Genomic DNA, 26,535 nt, shown 5'->3' with positions numbered 1-26,535 from the left:
TCCATTTTAAAACACTTTTGACTGAAACTCTGTCCATAGGGAAGAATTTTAATGCAATCATGAGACTATTGTAGCTTTAAAAAGAACACAAAACTTTCCTACAGGATTTAATTTTATCGGGCTGTAAATCAGAATGTTTAATTTATTTTAGTCAATCAAAGCACGGGCTTTTCATACAATGTCCAGAACTCAAAACTCAGTTGGTGCAATTATTTCTGAGTTTCACCCCCATCCAGCTCCATAAAAGGAATCCAGTAGCTCTCACAATTGGTCTGTTTTTGCGCCAAGGTTGAAGCCTTTTCATGTTTGGCTGTGGGAAGTTGATTAGAATATATTTCAGTGTGGACAAATTATAAGTATTTTGCCTAAAGCAAACAGAGGCAATGGTGAACCATGTGGCAGCTTACAAGAACACCATAATTGAGAGAAGAACTGGACTAAGGAAGATTAGTCCCTCTTCTTCCAGTTTAGAAAAGAGCAGAAAAGGGTTATGGCCCCAACCATTCCCTCCAAAGATTGCTATTTATTCTGGAGTTGGTTGATTAAAGTGCAATTCATATACATATATACATAGTCCAAATTTCATTTTTCCATCGCCCTTTCAGTCTGCACCTCCACCAGCACCTGTGGCAGATCTGCATGCCTGCTCCCTGATCCAACAGCCCTGCCTGTCTCCCAGGAAGTCTGCCCTAAAGAGGGACACAGGTGAGACCCCTACCTCAATACCTGTGCCAGTTGGGACTCCCACAGAGCCCAGCATAGATCTGTCCTGCCCTGCTGGAGCCCATTCCTAACTGCTCCTCCACTTGCACCCACAGTAGATCACCCTGACTGCTTCAACACCCCGCAGACCTGCCTGTGTCCAAGGAGGGCTGCTCTAACCAGGGACAGCATTGCCTGCCTCCCAAGAGACCTGATCACCCAGGTCATATAGCTCCACTTGCCTCTGAGGAGGCTTGTCCAATCTGAAACACCAAGGACAGATAACACCAGAGAAAACCGGATGGCAAACAGCAAGACCAAGAATATAAGCCATAGAAACCAATGTAATTTGAGACCATCAGAACCCAGTTCATGTTAGAAGACTTGGAGAGATCAAGAATTCATGGCACATACCTAAACATAGTAAAAGCAATATACAGCAAACCAACAGCCAATCTCAAATTAAATGGATAGAAACTTGAAGCAATTCCACTAAATTCATGGATAAGACAAGGCTGTACACTATCTACTATCTCCCTACTTATTCAACAGAGTACTTGAAATTCTGGCTAGAGAAAAAAGACAACAAAAAGAGATCAAGGGGATACAAACAGGAAAAGAAGTGGTCAAAGCATCACTATCTGCAGATGATATGACAGTAGGCATAAGCAATGGCAAAATTTCTACCAGAAAACTCCTACAGCTAATAAAAAACTTCACCAAAGTGGCTGGATATAAAATTCCCTCAAACAAATCAGTAGCCTTCCTTTATAGAAAGGATAAATGGGCTGAGAAATAAATAAACAACACTATTCACAATAATATAAAGTGTCTTCGTGCAACTCTAACCAAGCAAGTGAAAGATGTGTATGACAAGAACTTCAAGACTCTCCAGAAAAAAAAATGGAAGAAAACCTCAGAAGACAGAAAGACCTGCCATGCACATGAATTGGTAGAATTGACATAGTAAAAATAGCCATCTTACCAAAATGCAATCTACAAATTCAATGCAATTCCCATCAAAATTCCAACACAAATCTTCACAGACATGGAAAGGGCAATTCTCAACTTCATATGGAAAAAAAATCAGGATGGTCAAAATAGTTCTAAAGAATAAAAGAACTGGAATCAGCAACCTTGACTTCAAGCTGAACAAAGCAGTAGTTATAAAAAAAAAGGTATGGTATTGGTACAGAGACAAACAGGTTGATGAATGGAATAGAATCAAAGACCCAGAAATAAACCCACATACCTATGGACACTTGATCTTTAACAAAGAGGCCAAACCCATACAGTGAAAAGAGAAAAGCATCTTCAAAAAATGGTACTGGCCTAACTAGATGTCTGCTTGTAGATGAATGTAAATTGATCTATAATTATCACTCTGTACAAAACTCAAGTCCAAGTGGATCAAGGACCCCAACATAAAACCAGATACACTGAAATTCAGATACACTGAATCTATTAGAAGAAAAATTAGGAAATAGTCTCAAACACATTGGCACAGTGGAAATTTTTCCTGAACAGAACATCAGTGGCTCAGGATCTAAAATCAACAAGTGATAACTGAAAAGCTTCTGTAAGGCAAAGGACACTGTCAATGAGACAAAATGGCAGCCTACAAATTAAACAAAGATCTTTACTAACCCTACATCTGATAGAGGGTTAATCTATAACATAATAAAGAACTCAAGAAACTAGACTTCAAAAAAAAAGTTACTCAGTTTAAAAATGGGGTAAAGACCTAAACAGAGAATTCTCAACAGAATAATCTCAAATGGCTAAGAAGCATTTAAAGAAATTCCAATGTTGGTGGGAATTGCAAACTGGTACAAGCACTCTGGAAATCAATCTGGAGGTTCATCAGATAATTGGAAATAGTTCAACCTGAACACACAACTATACCATTACTGGCCATATACAAAAATATGCTCCACACCACAAGGTCACATGTCCCACGATGTTATAGGAGGCTTATTTGTAAAGCAAGAACATCATGAATTTGGCAGGGAAATCTGTGGAACTAGAAAATATTATCCTGAGTGAGGTAACATGGGCCCAATAGTATACATGTTATGTACTCAGTGATATGTAGATATTAGCCTAAAAGTATAGAATACCCATGATACCATGGGAGGGATCAGGGTGGGAGAGGAGAAAATATGGACAGTATCAAGTATAGGGGAACAGAAGAGAAACTCAAAAGGCCAGGTGAATGAATGGAAATATGCAGATGACAGGGTTGGGGGTTAGAGGTACAAGGAACTTCTAGACTCTCCCTGAGACTGAAAGAGAACGAGGGAATGCCTGACCTGTGTCCTGTCCTACTTGGGATCCATCCCATGGGAGGGCACCAAACCCTGAAACTATTACTGATGCTACATTGGGTCTGTAAACAGGAGAACAGCATGGCTGTTCTCTTAAAGGCTCTACCTGCAGCTGACTGAGACACATGGGGACACCTATGAAAGAGATAGGGGAAGGATTAAAAGAATTAAAACAGATGGCACCCCATAGGAAGACTAACAGTGTCAACTAAGCTAGAACCCTGGGGAATCTCAGAGACACCCTAAGCCACTAACCAAAAAAGCATACAAGGGTTGGTGTGAGGCCCCTAACACACATGTAGCAGAGGACTTCCTTGTCTTGAGTTAGTGGGTGAGATTGCAGCCTAATTCTTAGAGGCTTGATACCACAGGGAAAAAGGATGGAGGGGCATCCCTTAGAGGAAAAGGGGTGGGGGAAGGGAGAAGAACTCTGGAAGTGGAACTGAGAGGTAACAACATGTGGGTTGTAAATAAATAAAAATTTTTAAAAAAACATGTAAATAAAGAATTTTGTTCTTAGAATAAATTTTGACTTGTTTTCATGGGTCTTTAAGTTACCATGTCCATCGTTACACAGATGACTGAAATAGACATTCTATGAAATGTGGTGATTTATAGCACTTTTCAGAGAGTAAAAACTAAAACAGAATCAAACTCAATCTGTCTGTTCAAACACTTTTACTATATCCATGTCACTTGCAATCTACCAAACAGATGGCATTAAGTATGAATTAAATTAATTTGGAAATAACTTCATTCTCACTTCAACTCACTATTAAATTGACTAACTCTGTCCAGAGTAGGTTATATCAAACTAATTTGCCTGGTCTTCTAATGATCTAAATAGGCACTTTTGATGAAGAAACATAACTCTGAGCTCAAGTAGGTTAAGACATGGTTTATTCTAGAGCCAAAAATAAGTGACTGTGTGGCCCAGAAACACAGATTTAGGTTGTTCCAAATTCTATGTTCCAACATGGTAATAATTTCAGCAATTTTTGTAGGAACATAACAAAGAATAAATATATATATGCATATATACACACACACATATATATATATACATATATATGTATATATAAGTATATATGCATATATACTTATATATACATATATAGACACTTTTCAAATATATTGGCAGAAGCATTAGGTAGGCAGATACATCAAAGCAGAGAATTTGACAATATTCTTAGTTTGGGCCTGGTCCAAGCCATGGAGTCTGTTTCTGAATGTGACAATTACTTACCTAACAGTCACAAGGATGTTAGGTCATATACATTAATGTATATGTTAATTGACAATAAATGCTCACTTAAGGGGTGATGCATGCTTCCATAGTTTGTAGTGAGCCTCTGGACCCTCAACATCATTGAAGTTCTAATCAGTCAGTGACATATTTTGTGAGGTTTGTTTGTCTTCCACCCAGGAATCTTCATTCACAATGTGAAGCCATATTCACACTGGTGGAGCCATTTGTTCTTTCTCATAGGCAGTAAACACCATCTGCATCCTCGTCTTCGGCTCACTGAGTGTGAATCCAATCCGTTGGGGTCACTTTTTTCCGTGGTGCTTTAGCAATCACTCCCACAGACCTTATGACTACTGCTATCCAAGCCCCTGGAAAGTCAACTACATGATTAGTGAATCATACCATGTGGGAGATAGTAATGAGTTCACAATTACTGAAGATGAATGAGATTATTCATATAGATGGAACTTTTCAAATTCAAGCAGCATAAATTAACCGAATCAGGCATTCAGCCCTTGAAAGTCTGTTGTGGTTTGCCATGAAGTTATTTGATGCTAATTCCACTGCCCCAAGGACAGCTGCCTAGTCCAGTACTCAGAACTCAGGTGACTTCACCAGAACCTCCCCATTGAATTTATAAACTACAGGTGAGGGGCAGGTACAGGATAGAAGGAGGCCTATCATTGGAGGAGGAGGAAGGATGGGTGGGAGAGAAGTTTGAAGGAAGAGGAGGAGACAGAGAGAGAGAGACAGGAGGGAGAGAGGGGAGAGGCCGTGGCAGGTGATGTTAAGATTCTGCTCTGTGTATTTACAGGTTGTTATCAATGTTCCTAAGGGATGGATGGTACCTGGCTTTGTATGTTTAAGGGGCAATTATATCTTATCAATTGGATCTAAGATTATTGTTGTGTGTTCTTTTATGTGAGGGTTTGAGTGTAGGAAAGTGTGCGGCTGGGACATGTTTCCGTCTAGATATCTAGCAGATATCTTGGGGCACTACGGTATGACCTAGCAGGGTAATAGACAACGATACCTTTTTATTTTTATATTTTTACAACAACAAAAGTCTCTCCCTCTCCCTCTTCCTCTCTCTCTCCCTCTTCCTATCCCCTCTCTCTCTCCCTTCTCCCTCCCTCCCCTTTCCTCACCCCCCCACACAAATGCATGAAGCATTAAAATCACTTGTAAAATTGATAGAGTCGTTTCTGTTCCATTTGACAAATTTCAAGTTCATATAACATATAGATTTTGAAGCTGTGAGAGATTTGGGTTCTACCTATTCTGGCCACAAATACTTCTCATTAATGGTCTGCTGGAAATTTCCCTTGGCCTTTACAAAATCTGAGCATTAAGAAAAAGGAAAAGGTGGGAGCAGTGGGCAAACCACATAAGCAGAGTGCAATTTAACAGTGTGTGTCTAGCTTTTATGTTCTTAGGAAGCTAGAATTGATTTCAGTAATTATCCCAATTTTCCAGGATCCTTGGCTTGTGGGCTATTTCTATTTGCAACTGGCCTTTCTTTGGTATTCTTGAAACACTAGTTTAAAATGTCAATAATCTGAGTACGACCTCTCGATGATGTTGCCTAGATACAGAAATGTGCTTCCTTAGATGTCACATATTCCTCTGGAAGACTCTGTTTTATGTTTAGAAATTAAAACAAAAGGCTGTTTCAACTTGAGTGAAAAATATTCGTTTTGATTTTATTTTTTGAAAGGGCACATCTCCCAGACCCAAATTTAATCTATTATTTGATCAAATTTATTAAGCAAAAGCAACTTGAAGCCAGAAACCAGTACTGGCTCACTTCAGATAAGTAATTTTGCAGAACCAAGTACTTCAGATCCACTCCTTCATTCATCAATGCCTCCACAGACCCTCTGCTCCTCCCCTCACCGAGGACATCGCACTCTTCTGAGCTTCACTGTCTGTACTCTCCATTGTGTCTGTTCCAGTTCAGCGCTCTCGGTATTGGTCATTCTCTAAATGCAGCTAAGCTCTACCCAGGTTTACCCTTGCTACCCACTGTGTGTGATTGTTTCCTTTTTGTTTTCTGATGTGAGGGTTTTAGTCTCCAATTTTAAGCTCTAAATCCCTTTGTGATAAAGGCTGAGTGGTTTGAATCACAGGATGTAGTTTTGCTTATATATGGTGAGGCCAATGTACCAGTAGGAATTTGCCTTTATGAAGCAATTTGTTCTGCAAATGGGCTCCCAGAGAAGAGGGCACACTGTACCATGAGGTCATAAAGTAAGCCAGGAGAACAGACGGGACACAGGGAATGAGAAAAGGTGAAGTGCACTGTCGGTTAAGTTTTAATATGGAAATGGAGGATAAAAGTATCTTTATCACTGGTGCCTCTGTGGATTAATAGTTGTCTCTATTTGTTGATGCCTGTCCTTAAGGTAATTAGGACAAGGGAATAATGGCACATATTATGGAAGCCCAAAGGGAAGATAGCTGAGTATATGGTCTCTGAATTGCTTCATTTTCATACAAATGTCATGCTCTCAGTGGAGCTTCATGCTACCTCTGGAAATTAACTAACTATGAGGATTATTCAATGAGGTCCTAAGATATAAGGCATGAGAAAATAAAATATGTGTTTACTACTCATATAATTCTGTTTTAATACTTTGTGGTGTTATGGAGCATCACAAATAAACAACACACCTGCAACAATAAAGTTAACTGCCTATGAGGGAATAGCTCTCTGCATATTGCTTTTGCTAGATGATTTGAGATCGTCACCAGGAGTGTTAACTTGGACAAATGCCTCTATAAAATCATGAAAACTCCTACTACATCTTTATTATGTTAATTCCCCCAGCCAAAAACACCAGGAGTACACATGCAGGTGAGCAAATGGCTTGTTTCTCACCACAGTGAGTGTTCTCAGAGAAAGTGAGGGTTGTCAGAGAGAGAGAGAGAGAGAGAGAGAGAGAGAGAGAGAGAGAGAGAGAGAGAGTACTATCACTGGAGTGGGGCTCACTTGGTCAAGCGACTCTGGAAAGCATCCGCAATTGTGAAAGCTGGTATGTGTTTGGTGCTATAGTAAAATGACATCAGTGTTATAACTCTGTATGCCCATGACATTTATCTGAAGAGAAATAGATGGAGTATTGGAGCATGGGCAGCAGAGGCCAAAAACATTAGTTGTAGGAGGGAAATGTTTCATGTGGGCTTCTATGACATGAATTACGTAAATATTTTTCAGTGTCTAGCCATAATTACAAGCCAGTCCTATTTCTGGTGATCCATAGTTGACACAGAGGCTCCATGCTGTGTATCTTATTCTTCAGCACCTCTGAAGCTTCTGTAAGGGTGTGACACACACAAACATCTGTCCAACCCAGGTAAGGCACCAACAATACACAAAAAAAAAAAATGAGGCCATTCTAAGAGAGTCAGCCCAATATTTCTCTATCTTCCTCATGTAATGACCCTTTAATACAGTTCCTTGTATTGTTTATGTTGGGGTGACTCCCAAACGTAAATTATTTTTGTTGCTACTTTATATCTGTAATTTTGGTACTGTTATAATTTATAATAAAAATATCTGATATGCAGATTATCTGATATGTGACCCCTGTGAAAGAATTGTTTGATCCTCAAAGGTATTGAAACCCACAGGTTGAGATCTAATGGCTTAGCCTATCAGTGAGTTAAATGGGCATGGTTACTGGGTATTGGGGGAACTTGCTTTTGAATCATGAGTAATTCAAAGGCAGCTATAGAGTGGAAAAATCTACTCCATCATGGGTGAGAATACATCAAAGTTGTATCTCTGAAGCTTTCTCCATGAGTTTGGAGAAGCTCAACTGGCCCAAATACCACCCCCCAAGAAACTGGTTAATGACTTTTAACTGTGAGGAAGAATTCCTTACCCTCAGTGGTTTTCTTATTGCTCTAAATCTTATGATCCAGGAGGAAAAGCTTTCAATGAGAGTATTTAACTGCATAAGAACAGGAGTGGCAGGCTAGCTCTTCGAATTACAGGAGGTAGTGGATGTTTCTATATCACTACAATATTTGAAGTACCAAGCTTATACACATATAAGATAGACAGTTAATTCTTACTGGTGATGAATACTGATATTCACACAATCAGTATAAATATGGCATTATAGAGTTTTATAACTTGCTTAAGTGTAAAAAGTAAATTTTTGTTGAGTGTTCAGCCAAGAATGGGACAACTACATCACATCACCCTTGACCTTCAGACTCAGGGGACATTGTAGATGAAGGGGTGAAAAAAACATAAGAGTTGAATCATGGGGAAGATTGCTTTTAAATGCTGCTTTTAAGGTTAAGACATGACCTTTACACTCATGACATCACTGTAGCTGTGGCTATCTGCACAAGAACATACTAGTCAGCCTTTAATGACTGATAGAGGAGGAGGTTAATGAGTGCCATTATAGCTGAGACAGTCCATTACTGCTGGAGAGTGGGAGTGCTATTGTCAATTCTAAATGTGGCCTATGGTAGGTTTTTGATGTTCAGTGGCAGGCCCCATACCTATGAGCATGGGGATATCACTAACTAGACTCAAATGGGTTATAAAATAACATGGATGTTGGATATATGGGGTAACTGGGGGAGTGTGAGAATGTAGTACAATCAACATATCCTATATACGTATACAAAATTGTCAAAGGGTAGACAAAATTCCAAGATGTAAATATTGTAGTAAAGAGTACTGAAACCTTCTTCTGGAGAAAACTTCTGGGCTATGTGCTCATGTCTGGCCACAAAACTGTTGTCATCAGATTATTTTGTTTATATGGTTAAAACTCTGACATTTACTCCTAGGTAAAAATAATATCAGCAAAAAGCAGAAAACTACGAGAACCGAGGCAGAACTCAGCCAGGCCACTGTCAGTAGTGACTGCACATTGGATTCCTTTTCCCCACTCATACATGTCAGGAAAGAGTCACAAGTCTTGATTTTGGTATTACAAATAAATCCTAATCGAGAACTTGAGAAAATAGATAATGTACACATATGAGGTTCGATCAAATGTATTGTTGCTAGTCCTTGGAAGATTTCATCAAAGTGATATTGTTCCAACCCAAAATCGAGCATGTCATTTGTTATGGTCAATGAGCAAGTTCTTATAGGACCAATTTTGAACCCAGATCTGTTAGACTTTCAATTTTTTTTTATTCCAAACTTGTTCTTAATATGAAAGTTTATTATTTTCACTCAATATAGGGCCTTTTCTTATAATAACAAGTAGGTAAATGCTAGAATGTATACATATATCCAAGTAATTAAATGATAAGTACAATGTTAATTTGGTAGATATTATCAAGTAAATATAAACTATTGCAATTCAATCAGCGTGCAATAGAATGCCTAAATGTGTGGCTGATATTCTATAATTAAAGGATCTGTAATTAAAGTAGTGACTAAGACACTTCCTTTTAGAAACCGCAGGAGGCCACTACCACTAATTCATCTAAGATTTTATTGAATTTGAAAACAATGTAGAAAGCCCTGGATGTTTGACTATTGGTTTCTTTGTGAATTGTGCCTACAATTATAGTACAATTCAGAGCAGGCACTCCCTATTTGTGGTACTTAATTACCAAAGGTTGTACTTCAAGTTCAGACATTGATACATTCTACAACATTACATTCTACCCTGTAAATCTGAGAAATACTCAAGTTATCCCATTTTGACCTATGATAAACTCACATACAGTTCTTATGAATATAATTCTTTACCTCACTAGAGATTAGCTGACTCTTTAAAAATCTCCATAAAGAGATTTATACCAAAGTCTGGTTAACATGATTTATAAGTTTATTTAAGCTTCTCTTTCTGAGATCCCAAGGTTGGAGGTCTAGTCTCACCCTAATCCAAAATTATGAGAAACACTCTTCTTGGTCATTCTTCCCTCAACTCACTGATAATACAGACATTCTTTAATTAACTGCCCAGCACTGGTCCCTAACAGAAAGGCCTTTTCTCCATAGGCTCTGAGATTCCTGTGGATACTACATCTGAGGGTCTGTCCTACAGCAGGAGACCTTTTCCTTTCAGTAATCTCTTTTGAATTCATTCTCTTTCCCACTAAGTTGGGTTTGTTTTTCATTTGACAATTCCTGTCCTCTAACCTCCTGAAAAGGATATAAGATTTATGACCAGCACATAGGAGTTATCAGCAAGAGAAGGGAAAACCTAAGGCCAATGTAGTTTACAAATTGGGACCCTGTCAAAAAAGACATGCAGATCATCGTCTTGGAAATACTCTATTGTTTGGTATGATCATAAGACAAAGGGAATTTTCTTTTTTTATTTTTATTTTTTGAGAACAGAATCTATTTTTATTTTTTATTTTTTTTATTAACTTGAGTATTTCTTATATACATTTCAAGTGTTATTCCCTTTCCCGGATTCCGGGCAAAAATCCCCCTCCCCCCTCCCCTTCTTTATGAATGTTCCCCTCCCCATCCTCCCCCCCCTTGTCGCCCTCCCCCCAACAATCTAGTTCACTGGGGGTTCAGTCTTAGCAGGACCCAGGGCATCCCCTTCCACTGGTGCTCTTACTAGGAAATTCATTAATACCTATGAGGTCAGAGTCCAGGGTCAGTCCATGTATAGTCTTTAGGTAGTGGCTTAGTCCCTGGAAGCTCTGGTTGCTTGGCATTGTTGTACATATGGGGTCTCAAGCCCCTTCAAGCTCTTCCAGTACTTTCTCTGATTCCTTCAACGGGGGTCCTATTCTCAATTCAGTGGTTTGCTGCTGGCATACGTCTCTGTGTTTGCTGCATTCTGGCTGTGTCTCTCGGGAGAGATCTACATCCGGCTCCTGTCAGCCTGCACTTCTTTGCTTCATCCATCTTGTCTAATTGGATGGCTGTATATGCATGGCCACATGTGGGGCAGGCTCTGAATAGGTGTTCCTTCAGTCTCTGTTTTAATCTTTGCCTCTCTATTTCCTGCCAAGGATATTCTTGTTCCCCTTTTAAAGAAGGAGTGAAGCATTCACATTTTGATCATCCGTCTTGAGTTTCATTTGTTCTAGGCATCTAGGGTAATTCAAGCATTTGGGCTAATAGCCACTTGTCAATGGGTGCATACCATGTGTGTTTTTCTGTGATTGGGTTACCAAACTCAGGATGATATTTTACAGTTCCGAACATTTGCCTACGAATTTCATAAAGTCATTGTTTTTGATAGCTGAGTAATATTCCATTGCGTAGATGTACCACATTTTCTGTATCCATTCCACTGTTGAAGGGCATCTGGGTTCTTTCCAGCTTCTGGCTATTCTAAATAAGGCTGCAATGAACATAGTGGAGCATGTGACTTTTTCATATGTTGGGGCATCTTTTGGGTATATGCCCAGGAGAGGTATAGCTGGATCCTCAGGCAGTTCAATGTCCAATTTTCTGAGGAACCCCCAGACTGATTTCCAGAATGGTTGTACCAGTCTGCAATCCCACCAACAATGGAGGAGTGTTCCTACTTCTCCGCATCCTCGCCAGCATCTGCTGTCACCTGAGTTTTTGATCTTAGACATTCTCACTGGTGTGAGGTGAAATCTCAGGGTTGTTTTGATTTGCATTACCCTTATGACTAAAGATGTTGAACATTTCTTTAGGTGTTTCTCAGCCATTCGGCATTCCTCAGCTGTGAATTCTTTGTTCAACTCTGAACCCCATTTTTAATAGGGCTATTTGTCTCCCTGCGGTCTTACTTCTTGAGTTTTTTGTATATTTTGGATATATGGCCTCTATCTGTTGTAGGATTGGTAAAGATCTTTTCCCAATCTGTTGGTTGCCATTTTGTCCTAACCACAGTGTCCTTTGCCTTACAGAAGCTTTGCAGTTTTATGAGATCCCATTTATCGATTCTTGATCTTAGAGCATAAGCCATTGGTGTTTTGTTCAGGAAATTTTTTCCAGTGCCCATGTGTTCCAGATGCTTCCCTAGTTTTTCTTCTATTAGTTTGAGTGTATCTGGTTTGATGTGGAGGTCCTTGATCCACTAGGACTTAAGCTTTGTACAGGGTGATAATCATGGATTGATCTGCATTCTTCTACATGTTGACCTCCAGTTGAACCAGCACCATTTGCTGAAAATGCTCTCTTTTTTCCATTTGATGGTTTTGGCTCCTTTGTCAAAAATCAAGTGCCCATAGGTGTGTGGGTTCATTTCTGGGTCTTCAATTCTGTTCCATTGGTCTATCTGTCTGTCTCTGTACCAATACCAGGCAGTTTTTATCACTATTGCTCTGTAATACTGCTTGAGTTCAGGGATAGTGATTCCCCCTGAAGTCCTTTTATTGTTGAGGATAGCTTTAGCTATCCTGGGTTTTTTGTTATTCCAGATGAATTTGCAAATTGTTCTGTCTAACTCTTTGAAGAATTGGATTGGTATTTTGATGGGGATTGCATTGAATCTGTAGATCACTTTTGGTAAAATGGCAAATCTTACTATATTAATCCTGCCAATCCATGAGCATGGGAGATCTTTCCATCTTCTGAGGTCTTCTTCAGTTTCTTTCTTCAGTGTCTTGAAGTTCTTATTGTACAGATCTTTTACTTGCTTGGTTAAAGTCACACCAAGGTACTTTATGGGTCTATTATGAAGGGTGTCGTTTCCCTAATTTCTTTCTCGGCTTGTTTCTCTTTTGTGTAGAGGAAGGCTACTGATTTATTTGAGTTAATTTATACACAGCCACTTTGCTGAAGTTGTTTATCAGCTTTAGTAGTTCTCTGGTGGAACTTTTGGGATCACTTAAATATACTATCATATCATCAGCAAATAGTGATATTTTGACTTCTTCTTTTCTGATCTGTATCCCCTTGACCTCCTTTTGTTGTCTGATTGCTCTGGCTAGAACTTCAAGAACTATATTGAATAAGTAGGGAGAGAGTGGGGCAGCCTTGTCTAGTCCCTGATTTTAGTGGGATTGCTTCAAGTTTCTCTCCATTTAGTTTAATGTTAGCAACTGGTTTGCTGTTTATGGCTTTTACTATGTTTAGGTATGGGCCTTGAATTCCTATTCTTTCCAGGACTTTTATCATGAAGGGGTGTGAATTTTGTCAAATGCTTTCTTAGCATCTAATGAAATGATCATGTGGTTTTGTTCTTTCAGTTTGTTTATATAATGGATCACGTTGATGGTTTTCCGTATATTAAACCATCCCTGCATGCCTGGGATGAAGCCTACTTGATCATGGTGGATGATTGTTTTGATGTGCTCTTGGATTCGGTTTGCTAGAATTTTATTGAGTATTTTTGCATCGATATTCATAAGGGAAATTGGTCTGAAGTTCTCTTTCTTTGTTGGGTCTTTGTGTGGTTTAGGTATAAGAGTAATTGTGGCTTCATAGAAGGAATTCGGTAGTGCTCCATCTGTTTCAATTTTGTGGAATAGTTTGGATAATATTGGTACGAGGTCTTCTATGAAGGTCTGATAGAATTCTGCACTAAACCCGTCTGGACATGGGCTCTTTTTGGTTGGGAGACCTTTAATGACTGCTTCTATTCCCTTAGGAGTTATGGGGTTGTTTAACTGGTTTATCTGTTCCTGATTTAAATTCGGTACCTGGTATCTGTCTAGGAAATTGTCCATTTCCTGCAGATTTTCAAGTTTTGTTGAATATAGGCTTTTAGAGTAAGATCTGATGATTTTTTGAATTTCCTCTGAATCTGTAGTTATGTCTCCCTTTTCATTTCTGATTTTGTTAATTTGGATACATTCTCTGTGTCCTCTCGTTAGTCTGGCTAAGGGTTTATCTATCTTGTTGATTTTCTCAAAGAACCAACTTTTGGTTCTGTTGATTCTTTCTATGGTACTTTTTGTTTCTACTTGGTTGATTTCAGCTCTGAGTTTGATTATTTCCTGCCTTCTACTCCTCCTGGGTGTATTTGCTTCTTTTTGTTCTAGAGCTTTGAGGTGTGCTGTAAAGCTGCTGACATATGCTCTTTCCTGTTTTTTTCTGCAGGCACTCAGCGATATGAGTTTCCTCTTAGCACAGCTTTCACTGTGTCCCATAAGTTTGTGTATGTTGTACCTTCATTTTCATTAAATTCTAAAAAGCTTTAATTTCTTTCTTTATTTCTTCCTTGACCAGGTTATCATTGAGTAGAGCATTGTTCAATTTCCACGTATATGTGGGCATTCTTCCCCTATTGTTATTAAAGACCAGTTTTACGCCATGGTGGTCCGATAGGACGCATGGGATTATTTCTATCTTTCTGTACCTGTTGAGGCCCGTTTTTTGACCAATTATATGGTGAATTTTGGAGAAAGTACCATGAGGAGCTGAGAAGAAGGTATATCCTTTTGTTTTAGGATAGAATGTTTTATAAATATCTGTTAAGTCCATTTGGCTCATGACTTCTCTTAATCTGTCTACGTCTCTGTTTAATTTCTGTTTCCATGATCGGTCCATTGATGAGAGTGGGGTGTTGAAATCTCCTACTATTATTGTGTGAGGTGCAATGTGTGTTTTGAGCTTTAGTAAGGTTTCTTTTACATATGTAGGTGCCCTTGTATTTGGGGCATTAATATTTAGGATTGAGAGTTCATCTTGGTGGATTTTTCCTTTGATGAATATGAAGTGTCCTTCCTTATCTTTTTTGATGACTTTTAGTGGAAAATTGATTTTATTTGATATTAGAATGGCTACCCCAGCTTGCTACTTCTGACCATTTTCTTGGAAAATTGTTTTCCAGCCTTTTACTCTGAGGTAGTGTCTGTCTTTGACTCTGAGGTGTGTTTCATTTAGGCAGCAGAATGCTGGGTCCTCGTTGCGTATCCAGTTTGTTAGTCTATGTCTTTTTATTGGGGAGTTGAGGCCATTGATGTTGAGAGATATTAAGGAATAGTGATTATTGCTTCCTGTTATATTCATATTTGGATATGAGGTTATGTTTGTGTGCTTTAGTTCTCTTTGTTTTGTTCCCAAGATGATTAGTTTCTTGCTTTTTCTAAGGTATAGCTTGCCTCCTTATGTTGGGCTTTACCATTTATTATCCTTTATAGTGCTGGATTTGTAGAAAGATATTGTGTAAATTTGGTTTTGTCATGGAATATCTTGGTCTCTCCATCTATGTTAATTGAGAGTTTTGCAGGATACAGTAACCTGGGCTGGCATTTGTGTTCTCTTAGGGTCTGTATGACATCTGTCCAGGATCTTCTGGCTTTCATAGTTTCTGGCGAAAAGTCTGGTGTGATTCTGATAGGTCTGCCTTTATATGTTACTTGACCTTTTTCCCTTACTGCTTTTAATATTCTTTCTTTATTTTGTGCGTTTGGTGTTTTGACTATTATGTGACAGGAGGTGTTTCTTTTCTGGTCCAATCTATTTGGAGTTCTGTAGGCTTCTTGTATGCCTATGGGTATCTCTTTCTTTAGGTTATGGAAGTTTTCTTCTATGATTTTGTTGAAGATATTTACTGGTCCTTTGAGCTGGGAGTCTTCACTCTCTTCTATACCTATTATTCTTAGGTTTGATCTCCTAATTGAGTCCTGGATTTCCAGTATGTTTTGGACCAGTAGCTTTTTCTGCTTTACATTATCTTTGACAATTGAGTCAATGATTTCTATGGAATCTTCTGCTCCTGAGATTCTCTCTTCTATCTCTTGTATTCTGTTGGTGAAGCTTGTATCTACAGCCCCTGTCTCTTCTTTTGGTTTTTCTATATCCAGGGTTGTTTCCATGTGTTCTTTCTTGATTGCTTCTATTTCCATTTTTAATTCCTTCAACTGTTTGATTGTGTTTTCCTGGAATTCTTTTAGGGATTTTTGTGACTCCTCTCTATGGGCTTCTACTTGTTTATTTATGATTTCCTGGAATTCTTTCAGGGATCTTTGCAATTCCTCTCTGTAGGCTTCTACTTGTTCTGTAAGGGAGTTCTTCACGTCTTTCTTTAAGTCCTCCAGCATCATGATCAAATATGATTTTGAAATTAGATCTTGCTTTTCTGGTGTGTTTGGATATTCCATGTTAATTTTGGTGGGAGAATTGGGCTCAGATGATGCCATGTAGTCTTGGTTTCTGTTCCTTTGGTTCCTGCGCTTGCCTCTTGCCATCAGATTATCTCTAGTGTTACTTTGTTCTGCTATTTCTGACAGTGGCTAGACTGTCCTGTAAGCCTGTGTGTCAGGAGTGCTGTAGACCTGTTTTCCTGTTTTCTTTCAGCCAGTTATGGGGACAGAGTGTTCTGCTTTCGGGCGTGTAGTTTTTTCTATCTACAGGTCTTCAGCTGTTCCTGTGGGTCTGTGTCTTGAGTTCACCAGGCAGGTCCCTTGCAGCAGAAAAGTTGGTCTTACCTGTGGTCCCGAGGCTCAAGTTTGCTCGTGGGGTGCCGCCTAGTAGCTCTCTGCGGCGGCAGCAACCAGGAAGATCTGCGCTGCCGTTTCCGGGAGCCTCCGTGCACCAGGGTTCCAGATGGCGTTTGGTGTTTTCCTCTGGCGTCCGAGATGTGTGCAGAGTGCAGTCTCTTCTGGTTTCCCAGGTGTGTCTGCCTTTCTGAAGGTTTAGCTCTCCCTCCCATGGGATTTGGGTGTAGAGAACTGTTTATCTGGTAGATCCCTTCAGGTTCTGGTGGTGTCTCAGGCGCAGGGATCCTGCTGCTCCTGGCCCCTCCCCCACGGGAACCCCAAGGCCGTATACAGTTTCATCCTGGGCCAGGGGTGTGGGCAGGGGTGGGCAGTGTTGGTGGTCTCTTCCGCTCTGCAGCCTCAGGAGTGCCCACCTGACCAGGTGGTGAGGTCTCTCTCCCATGGGGTTTGGGAGCAGAGAACTGCTGCGGGCAGGGATCCGCGGGTTTGGGACTCCAGGTAAACACAGGAAGTGCCCAGTCCTAGAGGAATTTTGCCTCTGTGTGTCCTGAGTTCACCAGGCAGGTCTCTTGCAGCAGAAAAGTTGGTCTTACCTGTGGTCCCGAGGCTCAAGTTTGCCTACGAGCTCTCCGCGGGGGCACCAACCAGCTCTTTTTTTTTTTTATCATTCATTCATTTTTTTAATATTGCATTTTTTATTTATTTTTCCATCTTTAATAACTTGAGTATTTCTTATTTACATTTCGATTGTTATTCCCAAAGGGGATTTTCTTGAGCTTATTTAATTCATCTTAGTAAATTTGAAATTCATTCTCTCAGGTATCCATCTATACATCTCAGGAGGTTGCAGTATTGTACTGTGTACTGTAGTTTTACTCTTTGAAATTACAGAGTATACAATTTCATTCTATCACTCCTAAAGAGTAAAATGGACAACACAAAATTAAATGAATAATCAAAGCCCTGCTGAAATCTCCTGATTAAGTGAATATGTGGATGTTTGTATAAATTACAAATGACACTCTAGGTCATTGAATTGACACAACTGGCATCCTGTGTGTAGTTAGTGCTAGTGACAAAATAAAACTGTTCGCAAAACACAATGACATAAAAATAGGTGTCATTGGTATAATCGCTGAGAGACAGGATGCATGTGGAATAATATCAGTAGAGTCTACAAGTTTCTAATACAGTATTAATCACATTCACATTGACCTCTTAATCTTCTAAGTGGGTAATGTTATCCCTCTCCCACTCCCCACCCACAATTACTGAACTATAGATGCTAAGAAGGAACCCACAACTAAATATCATTCCCTACTAGCCACTCACAGAAGCAGAATGTGAGCATGAGATGTATTAGGTCATTTCCTACACTTGGATGAATGTAGTGTTAAAATACTCCACAGTGACTCATATCCAGAAATTCTAATAGTTTACACAAAGAGAAATAGCTTTTAAAAAGTATTCTGTAAACAAATGGGCCTTGGCTAGCAAATATCATTGGATTTTTGTTTTCTTGAATAAAGGGGTTTAGTGAGTATAGATACTCTGTAGTAAAAAGCTACTTTAAATACTAAAGTAATGTGACGATAGATGGTTCACAGCTATGGAGAAAGTGTAGCTAGAATGTTGTTCTTTGACATATCTTTGGTGGAAGATACCAAAATTATTTCCAAGGAAACACAGTTTTGTTTAAGCAATGAGGGATGTCTACCTAAAATATAAAGAAATATCTATTTATCATGAGATGTGTAAACTTTATTTAAAAGATATGATAGATTATTTGGGAATGATAATTAACCTTAAACAGCCAGCAAATACTCAAATAAAATATATAAAGAATATGAAATACTTTAAATTGAGTTGGACGTGACTTTGGAGAAGTGGTACACATACATTGGTTTAACTCTACTGCAATGTTTAGGTGTAAGTACTCAAGTGTGGTGTCACTCCCTCAAAAATATTATATATTCTTTTTCTTTTCAAAACCTGTTTTCTTCTAAAGACTCAATGCTACGGTAAATAGTGTTATATTAAAGCATCCTATTGAGAAATTATGGGTAGTATAGGCAGATGATTTGCTGATAAAATGAAGTGAAAAGGGATAGAAAAAGCATGTTTAATAAAAACAGAAGAATTAGTGAAATATACACCAGTCTCTGGTTGATGTCAAGTAGGTCCTTTAATAAGGTATGGTTATATCTAGTCTTAAAATATTCAGGAAATATAGTCTGTTTCATAGTCTCAAGAATATACAGTACAGCCACCAAAACTAGATAAGATTGATGAAGCTAAGAAGTGCATGCTGACAGGAACCAGATATAGATATCTCTAGAGAGACACAGCCAGAGCAGGTCAAATACAGAGGTGAATGCTACCAACAAACCATTGAATTGAGAATAGAACCCCCATTGGAGGAATTAGAGAAAGGATTGAAAGAGCTGAAGGGGCTTGCAACCCCATAAGAACAATGCTATCCAACCAGAGCTCCCAGGGACTAAACCACTACTCAAAAACTATAAATGAACAGAGCCATGGCTCCAGATGCATATGTAACAGAGGATGACCTTGTTGGGCATCAAAGGAAGGAGAAGTCCTTGGTCCTGACAAGATTGGACACCTAGAGTAAGGGGACAGGAAGTGGGTGTAGATGGGGAGAGGAACACCCTTATAGAAGAAGGGGAGGGGTAGGGTGTAGGGGACTTATGTCTGGGAAACTAGAAAAGGGAATAACTTTTGAAATGTAAATAAAGAATATCGAACAAAAAGAAGATACTGTGAATTAATTACTTGATAAGAAGCAATTATTGGAGTACCACATGCATAAATTACTTGGAAATTATACTACATCAGGCTGATTTAAAACTACACAAAATGGCAATTACATTTTATATTCTTGCTGTTTTCAAATCAATGTATATTCTGCTGTTCATATTTCTATTCATATACAATTTGAACATATTCATGATCAGCCCTAACTTGAAAATCTTCCTATTTACAATGCTACATAGCCTTAGAGTTGCAGAGTTCAAAATAGGTCTAGGTTTTTTCTTTCGTGTCTCCCTAACATCTTTATTACACAAATTCCTGATAATCAAACAGTGTTCAAAGATTGAAAGTGTTAGTCATTATTAAAATGTGTTCTTCATGTGCACACCAGTGCATCTGTATTCTTGGTTTATCTTTCTATGAGAATAGAATTTTGAATTTCATATTGAAAATGTATTAGCTGATATAGAAAACTATATTACTTCAAAAAATTTATGCTATAGTTTAATGATGGCCACTAACATAGAAATGCTGATGTACACACACAGCAACAGCATAACTGTAAAGTCATTGTTTGGCATTTGACAAGTGTATAGGAGATGCTATTACAAACAAACAAATATATAATTGAAATGGTGTATACTTTACATATTTTACATATGGTAAAGATATGACAGATGTGTGAGTAATATGAAGTTCATTTGTAAAAGAGGAAATTCAGGATCTGCAGGAGAGTAAAAAACAAGGACAGAATTACCCAGGGCTTGTAATCAGTCCATTCAGAATCCAGCTCAAGGCTTGCTAGCTTTTATTAGGATAGTGAGCCTGGGAAGCAATTTGGATTTGGTAATACCACTACAGACTTGAAGTTGAGCCTCAGTGATAATCAGAGTCTAGCATGGCCCAGATTCTAATCAGGGACACTATTCCTATCAAAATTATGTATGTTAGAACATGTGACTTGTGTGTGGGGCTAAGTAAATGGACTTAATCACTGCTTGGCACATGGTGAATCTCACTATATGGTAACTGGTATTTATTATTTATATTGCTGATAAAAACAGCAAAGAAAGTACAGAAACTTTGAAAAATACTAGGATAATTTGAGAAAGGGAATCAATTTGACTACTGTGTTTGGTTGTCTTGTTATATAACACTTCTGAACTCTTTCAATTCTCACTGAAGATACTATAAGTTTAAATTCAAATACAAATAGTTTTAAAAAGCAAGAGATAATAAACACTTATGAAATGGTCATCATGAATAATAAGTAGATACTAGGCATTCAATAAGCAATGAGCATATTATTTATTATTTATTATTATTATTATTATTATTATTATTATTATTATTATTATTATTATTTATTTGCTGAATTTTCCTTAGAAGTCAGCAGGTCAATTGATAAAACTATCAAAAAACCTTCAGAGGTACCAAATAGGCTTCTTTCATATCCAAGAGAAAGCAGTTTTGAGTAAAACATGAAGGTAGATAATGTCGAGACCCAGAATGATCTCTATCTTAGGTTCTTTTTGGTTGTTGTGATTTGAAATACCCTGACAAGTGTTTGGATAGAGACAAAGAGAGTTCAGCCGTTAAGAGCAGTGACTGTTCCTTTAGAGGTGCTGGGGTCAATTACCTGCACCCACATGGCAGCTTGCAAGTGTGTGTAATTCCAGTTCCAGGGGATCTGACACCCTCACAGCAATACACATAAGGTAAAATTAAAACAAAATACAGTGAAAAGCAACTTATGGAAGAATATTTATAAATACATTGGAAAAAATTTTTATTTCAGTTCAGAGTTTATGAACAGTTCATTGTAGTGGGTCATCAAGGCAGCAGGAGCTTAAAGGAAATGGCCTCATTACCATCCATTGTCCTAGAAAAGGGCAGAAAATGCATCCTATTGCTCAGCTCCCACTTGCCTATTGCTCAGTGCAGCATCACAGTCACCCATGGGATGAATCTTCACCCTCAACCACCATAATCAAGATAATCAATCCTCCAAGACCATGCCTTGAGGTCCATTTGCCAGGTGATTCTAGATTTAGCCAAGTTGATCCTATCCATCACAGATGAGAAGCCACTGTAGAACGCAGCAAAGAAGGCCCTTTCAATATCACATAATAAAAGAGCAAGCATCAATGAGAGAAAGAAGGATGGGGGCAAGAAAGAGAAGGAGGGCTACATGAGAGTAAAAGCAAACACACAGGATATAAGACATGGCGATTAATGACATCAGATTGTTGGTGCCCATGTTGTTTCCTAGCTCTGTATTTCTAGTTGAAAGGTACTTAAAATGTACATTTTTATGAATTCTCAGGTTTTACTACTTACCAGAATTATACTAAATTATTTTATGAATAGATACAGCAACACATCAAAAACAAAACAACAACAACAAAAAAAATACCTCACTCTTTAGGAATGGTAGGCAAACTTAAATGATCCCTGAGACTCATCAGAGTTCTAAAAACCTGGAGTTCACTTGTATTTTAATGATATAAAATTCTTTTGTTATTTTAGCCTTTAAATAAATACATTTTTCCCTCTTACTGTACTGTAGTACGATAGCCTAGGGATTGTTATTTAAGAACTCTCGTCTGTGGAAAACAAGTGCGTCACATGACTATATAATTTACCCAGGTAGGTGGGAAGATTTTAAAGATTTCTGAATTTATTTAAAGATAAGATTGCATTTCCACAGCTAATACAAACTCACAATTTGGTTTGAAAATATGGATACTAAGTGATGCTTTATGTAGCCAAGACATACATGTGTATCAGATTCCAATTGGGAGTACATTCATGTTCTTGTTGGTAACTGGCAGGAAATAATTTTCCTAAATATTTGTCTTTGCAGAGCTCTTGCATTGTAGAATTACTTTGAAAAAATAAATATGGTATTACTGAAAGATAAAATTTCAAAAACTAGCACTGATGTTTCCAAGTCTGTCAATTCCTATGCATCATGTCTCAGAACACAAATGCCTTTACAGTGAACAAGAGGAGTGACTGTTCAAACAGAACCTACACGCACTCCTTAAATGACAAATGCTTTCTAAAATTGATGGACTCTTTCACCACAACTCTTCTGTACTTGCTATGTGAAAACTGTTTCTGCCTGCTGTGTGAACTATACTTAGACATTTTTCTTATAAAAAGTAAAATCTATATCTATCTTTAAAAGATGAAACAAAATTATTCAAAGACTGGGCTGGACTTTCATATTATTTAAAGTATGCTATTCTATGCTATTCTACAATTTTAATAAATATGGGATATGAAAGGTGCAAAAGATTGTAGATTGCCCTGAAGAAGCTTAACTATTAAATGCATATGGAATGTGCATGATGAAGGTAAAGTACTTCCAAAACAAACAAACAAACAAACAAGCAAACAATCAAAAACCCAAGAGTGAATATGTGAGACAGGAACATTTGTGGGAAGTACCAAAAGGATGAAAACACACCACAAACATTTTATCATATTTCCTTTGTTTCATTATTTATTTCAATATACAACTATAATTTCTAGATTCAACTCAAGTGACATATCCATAAATGTTATCCTCCAATTTAACTGTAAAAAATATGTTGCGGTCTTTATATTTTATCTTTTATTGCATTTTAACATCCTGTTTTCTCTTTCTAGAGGCTTTTTTTACTGAAAATAGATTATTCTCTCATATAATACATCTTCACTATAGTTTGCCCTCCCTCCACTGCCTCTAACCAAGACCCATCTCCCTAGCTCTATTTGCCTTCTTTTGACAACAACCAACATGACAAAACAGGATACGATAGACAAGGCAAAAGCGTGGAAAGGAAAACCCAATTGGAGGAAAAGAGTCCAAAAGTAGGAGAAGAATAAGAGGCATACCTGCTCCCCCTGGCAGGAGTCCCACAGAAAACCAAGCCAACACCCATCCCATGGGTGCTCCTGCTTCTACTCCACCACAAGGCTCTCGGTACTGAGGGAGGCTGGACTAGGAAGTTTGACTGAGCTTACCCCATGCTGGTACACCACTCTGGGTGTGGGAAAGCATGGGTCTGAGGCATGGACACAGCCAAAGCTGGCTGGGGGTCGCCATGTCTGTGAGGAGGCTGGGGCCATTTGGTTCTCAGGCTCTTGGGCCTCCAGATACCACTGGGATGCTTCAGAAGTGCTGAGAATGGAGTTGGGGGCCCTCAGAGCTGGATCTAGCCCAGGTCCGAAGGGAAAAAAGGGGGAACTGTGGCTGATCCAAAGGGGAATCTTGAGCTTGGACTTGGGCTTGGGCTTGGTTTGGTAGTGATCACTGGGAATGGAGGGAGGTTTTCATTGGGAGATTGGACAGCAGCTGTCTAGCCTGAAAGCCTTCCTTGTGACTTCCCAAGGCAGATCAAAATCCCGATGAAAAGAGAGTCCATGGTTTTAAGGAGTTTATTGTCATGGCAGAAAGTGGATTAGTAAAACTTCTCAGAGTGGGCCTGAAATTAAATACCTTTGGCAGGGAGGAGTGTCTGGGAAGGAAAAGTGATTGGCTAAGCATCAGGGCTTTGGGTACCTCATTATAATGAAGATCTGTCTTGAGCCTATGACCTGTGGTTACCTCTGCCACCTGTGGAGGGTCTTGGGGCATTGCCTTTATGTGACTAATGGCTGCAAATCTATGGAGGGCTGCAAGCTAGTGACCAGCCTGGTTTTCTAAGAGACAGACAAAATGCCTACTGTCACTACAGGGTCACTGGGATTCAATCCTCCTCAACCTGGAGCCAGGCTGCCTTTCACTGTCCTACAATCCCACATACTAGGATCTGCAGCATCAAAAACTCACCCCAGGATTGAAGAATCAGTAAACCTAGATAGAGCCAGTCAAGGAGCCTACTTCACAACTTGCCAGAAGCTCTGCAGGGAAGAGAATGTCTCTTTCAGTTAACTTGGCTGGTCTGAGATTCTTTTAGGCAGCTTGGCTAGTCTGAGAGTGGGGTAGCAAGGCCTAGTCTATCTGGTCAGTTTCTGGAACTCACTGAAGTTTCTGAGTTGTTTACTTGCTTAATCTTTTTTTTATTTCTATTTTTTTAATATTTTGAGACTATAATACATTACATCATTCTCCCTTACCCTTCCTCACTCATTATCCTCTCTTATGCCCCTCTTTGCTGTGTTTTAAACTCCTGCCTCTCTCTTCCATTAATTGTTGTTACCTAACTGTATGTATGTATGTACGTATGTATATGTATATGCAGGTCTGATTATCTATATCTAGATATAGTTGTAGATTTAGATCTAGATATGTATGTGTATGAATTGTATCTGTGTATACATATATATGTGTATATATATGTAATATATGTATATACATATATACCCTAAATCCATAAATACAACCTACTAAGTCTGTATAATGTATAATGTATAATGTGTGTTTTCAGGGCTGGCCATTTAGTATCTCTCCCACTCTCAGGGTTCCATAGTTTGCGTGAGTTCTTTGTTGAGTGTTGGGGCTTTCCTGTTCATTTTGGTGTGTCTATTGTTGTCCTTTCTCTATTCATGTTTAGGCAGTAGTGTTGGTGAGAATTTATTACTGGGTCTTCTGACGTCTTAGGATTCACAATCTGACAATGATCTTTTTTTTTTTAATTAACTTGAGTATTTCTTATATACATTTCGAGTGTTATTCCCTTTCCCGGTTTCCGGGCAAACATCCCCCTCCCCCCTCCCCTTTCATATCGGTGTTCCCCTCCCCATCCTCCCCCTATTGCCAACCTCCCCCCAACAATCTAGTTCACAGGGGGTTCAGTCATAGCAGGACCCAGGGCTTCCCCTTCCACTGGTGCTCTTACTAGAATATTCATTGCTACCTATGAGGTCAGAGTCCAGGGTCAGTCCATGTATAGTCTTTAGGTAGTGCCTTAGTCCCTGAAAGCTCTGGTTGCTTGGCATTGTTGTACATATGGGGTCTCAAGGCCCTTCAAGCTCTTCCAGTTCTTTCTCTGATTCCTTCAACGGGGGTCCTATTCTCAGTTCAGTGGTTTGATGCTGGCATTTGCCTCTGTGTTTGCTGTATTCTGGCTGTGTCTCTCAGGAGTGATCTGCATCCGGCTCCTGTCGGCCAGCACTTCTTTGCTTCATCCATCTTGTCTAATTGGATGGCTGTATATGTATGGGCCACATGTGGGGCAGGCTCTGAATGGGTGTTCCTTCTGTGTCTCTTTTAATCTTTGCCTCTCTATTCCCTGCCAAGGGTATTCTTGTTCCCCTTTTAAAGAAGGAGTGAAACATTCACATTTTGATCATCCGTCTTGAGTTTCATTGGTTCTAGTCATCTAGGGTAATTCAAGCATTTGGGCTAATAGCCACTTATCAATGAGTGCATACCATGTGTGTTTCTCTGTGATTGGGTTACCTCACTCAGGATGATATTTTCCAGTTCCAACCATTTGCCTACGAATTTCATAAAGTCATTGTTTTTGATAGCTGAGTAATATTCCATTGGGTAGATGTACCACATTTTCTGTATCCATTCCTCTGTTGAAGGGCATCTGGGTTCTTTCCAGCTTCTGGCTATTATAAATAAGGCTGCGATGAACATAGTGGAGCATGTGTCTTTTTAATATGTTGGGGCATCTTGTAGGTGTATGCCCAAGAGAGGTATAGCTGGATCCTCAGGCAGTTCAATGTCCAATTTTCTGAGGAACCTCCAAACTGATTTCCAGAATGGTTGTACCACTCTGCAACCCCACAAACAATGGAGGAGTGTTCCTCTCTCTCTGCATCCTCGCCAGCATCTGCTAGCACCTGAGTTTTTGATCTTAGACATTCTCACTGGTGAGAGGTGAAATCTCAGGGTGGTTTTGATTTGCATTTCCCTTATGATTAAAGATGTTGAACATTTCTTTAGGTGTTTCTCAGCCATTTGGCATTCCTCAGATGTGAATTCTTTGTTTAGCTCTGAACCCCATTTTTAATAGGGCTATTTGTCTCCCTGCAGTCTAACTTCTTGAGTTCTTTGTATATTTTGGATATAAGGCCTCTATCTGTTGTAGGATTGGTAAAGATTTTTTCCCAATCTGTTGGTTGCCGTTTTGTCCTAACCACAGTGTCCTTTGCCTTACAGAAACTTTGCAGTTTTATGAGATCCCATTTGTCGATTCTTGATCTTAGAGCATAAGCCATTGGTGT

The sequence above is a fragment of the Rattus norvegicus genome, chromosome 6 (assembly GCF_036323735.1).
Source record: "Rattus norvegicus strain BN/NHsdMcwi chromosome 6, GRCr8, whole genome shotgun sequence".
Taxonomy (NCBI): domain Eukaryota; kingdom Metazoa; phylum Chordata; class Mammalia; order Rodentia; family Muridae; genus Rattus; species Rattus norvegicus.
Note: the sequence above shows the minus strand (reverse complement) of the source record.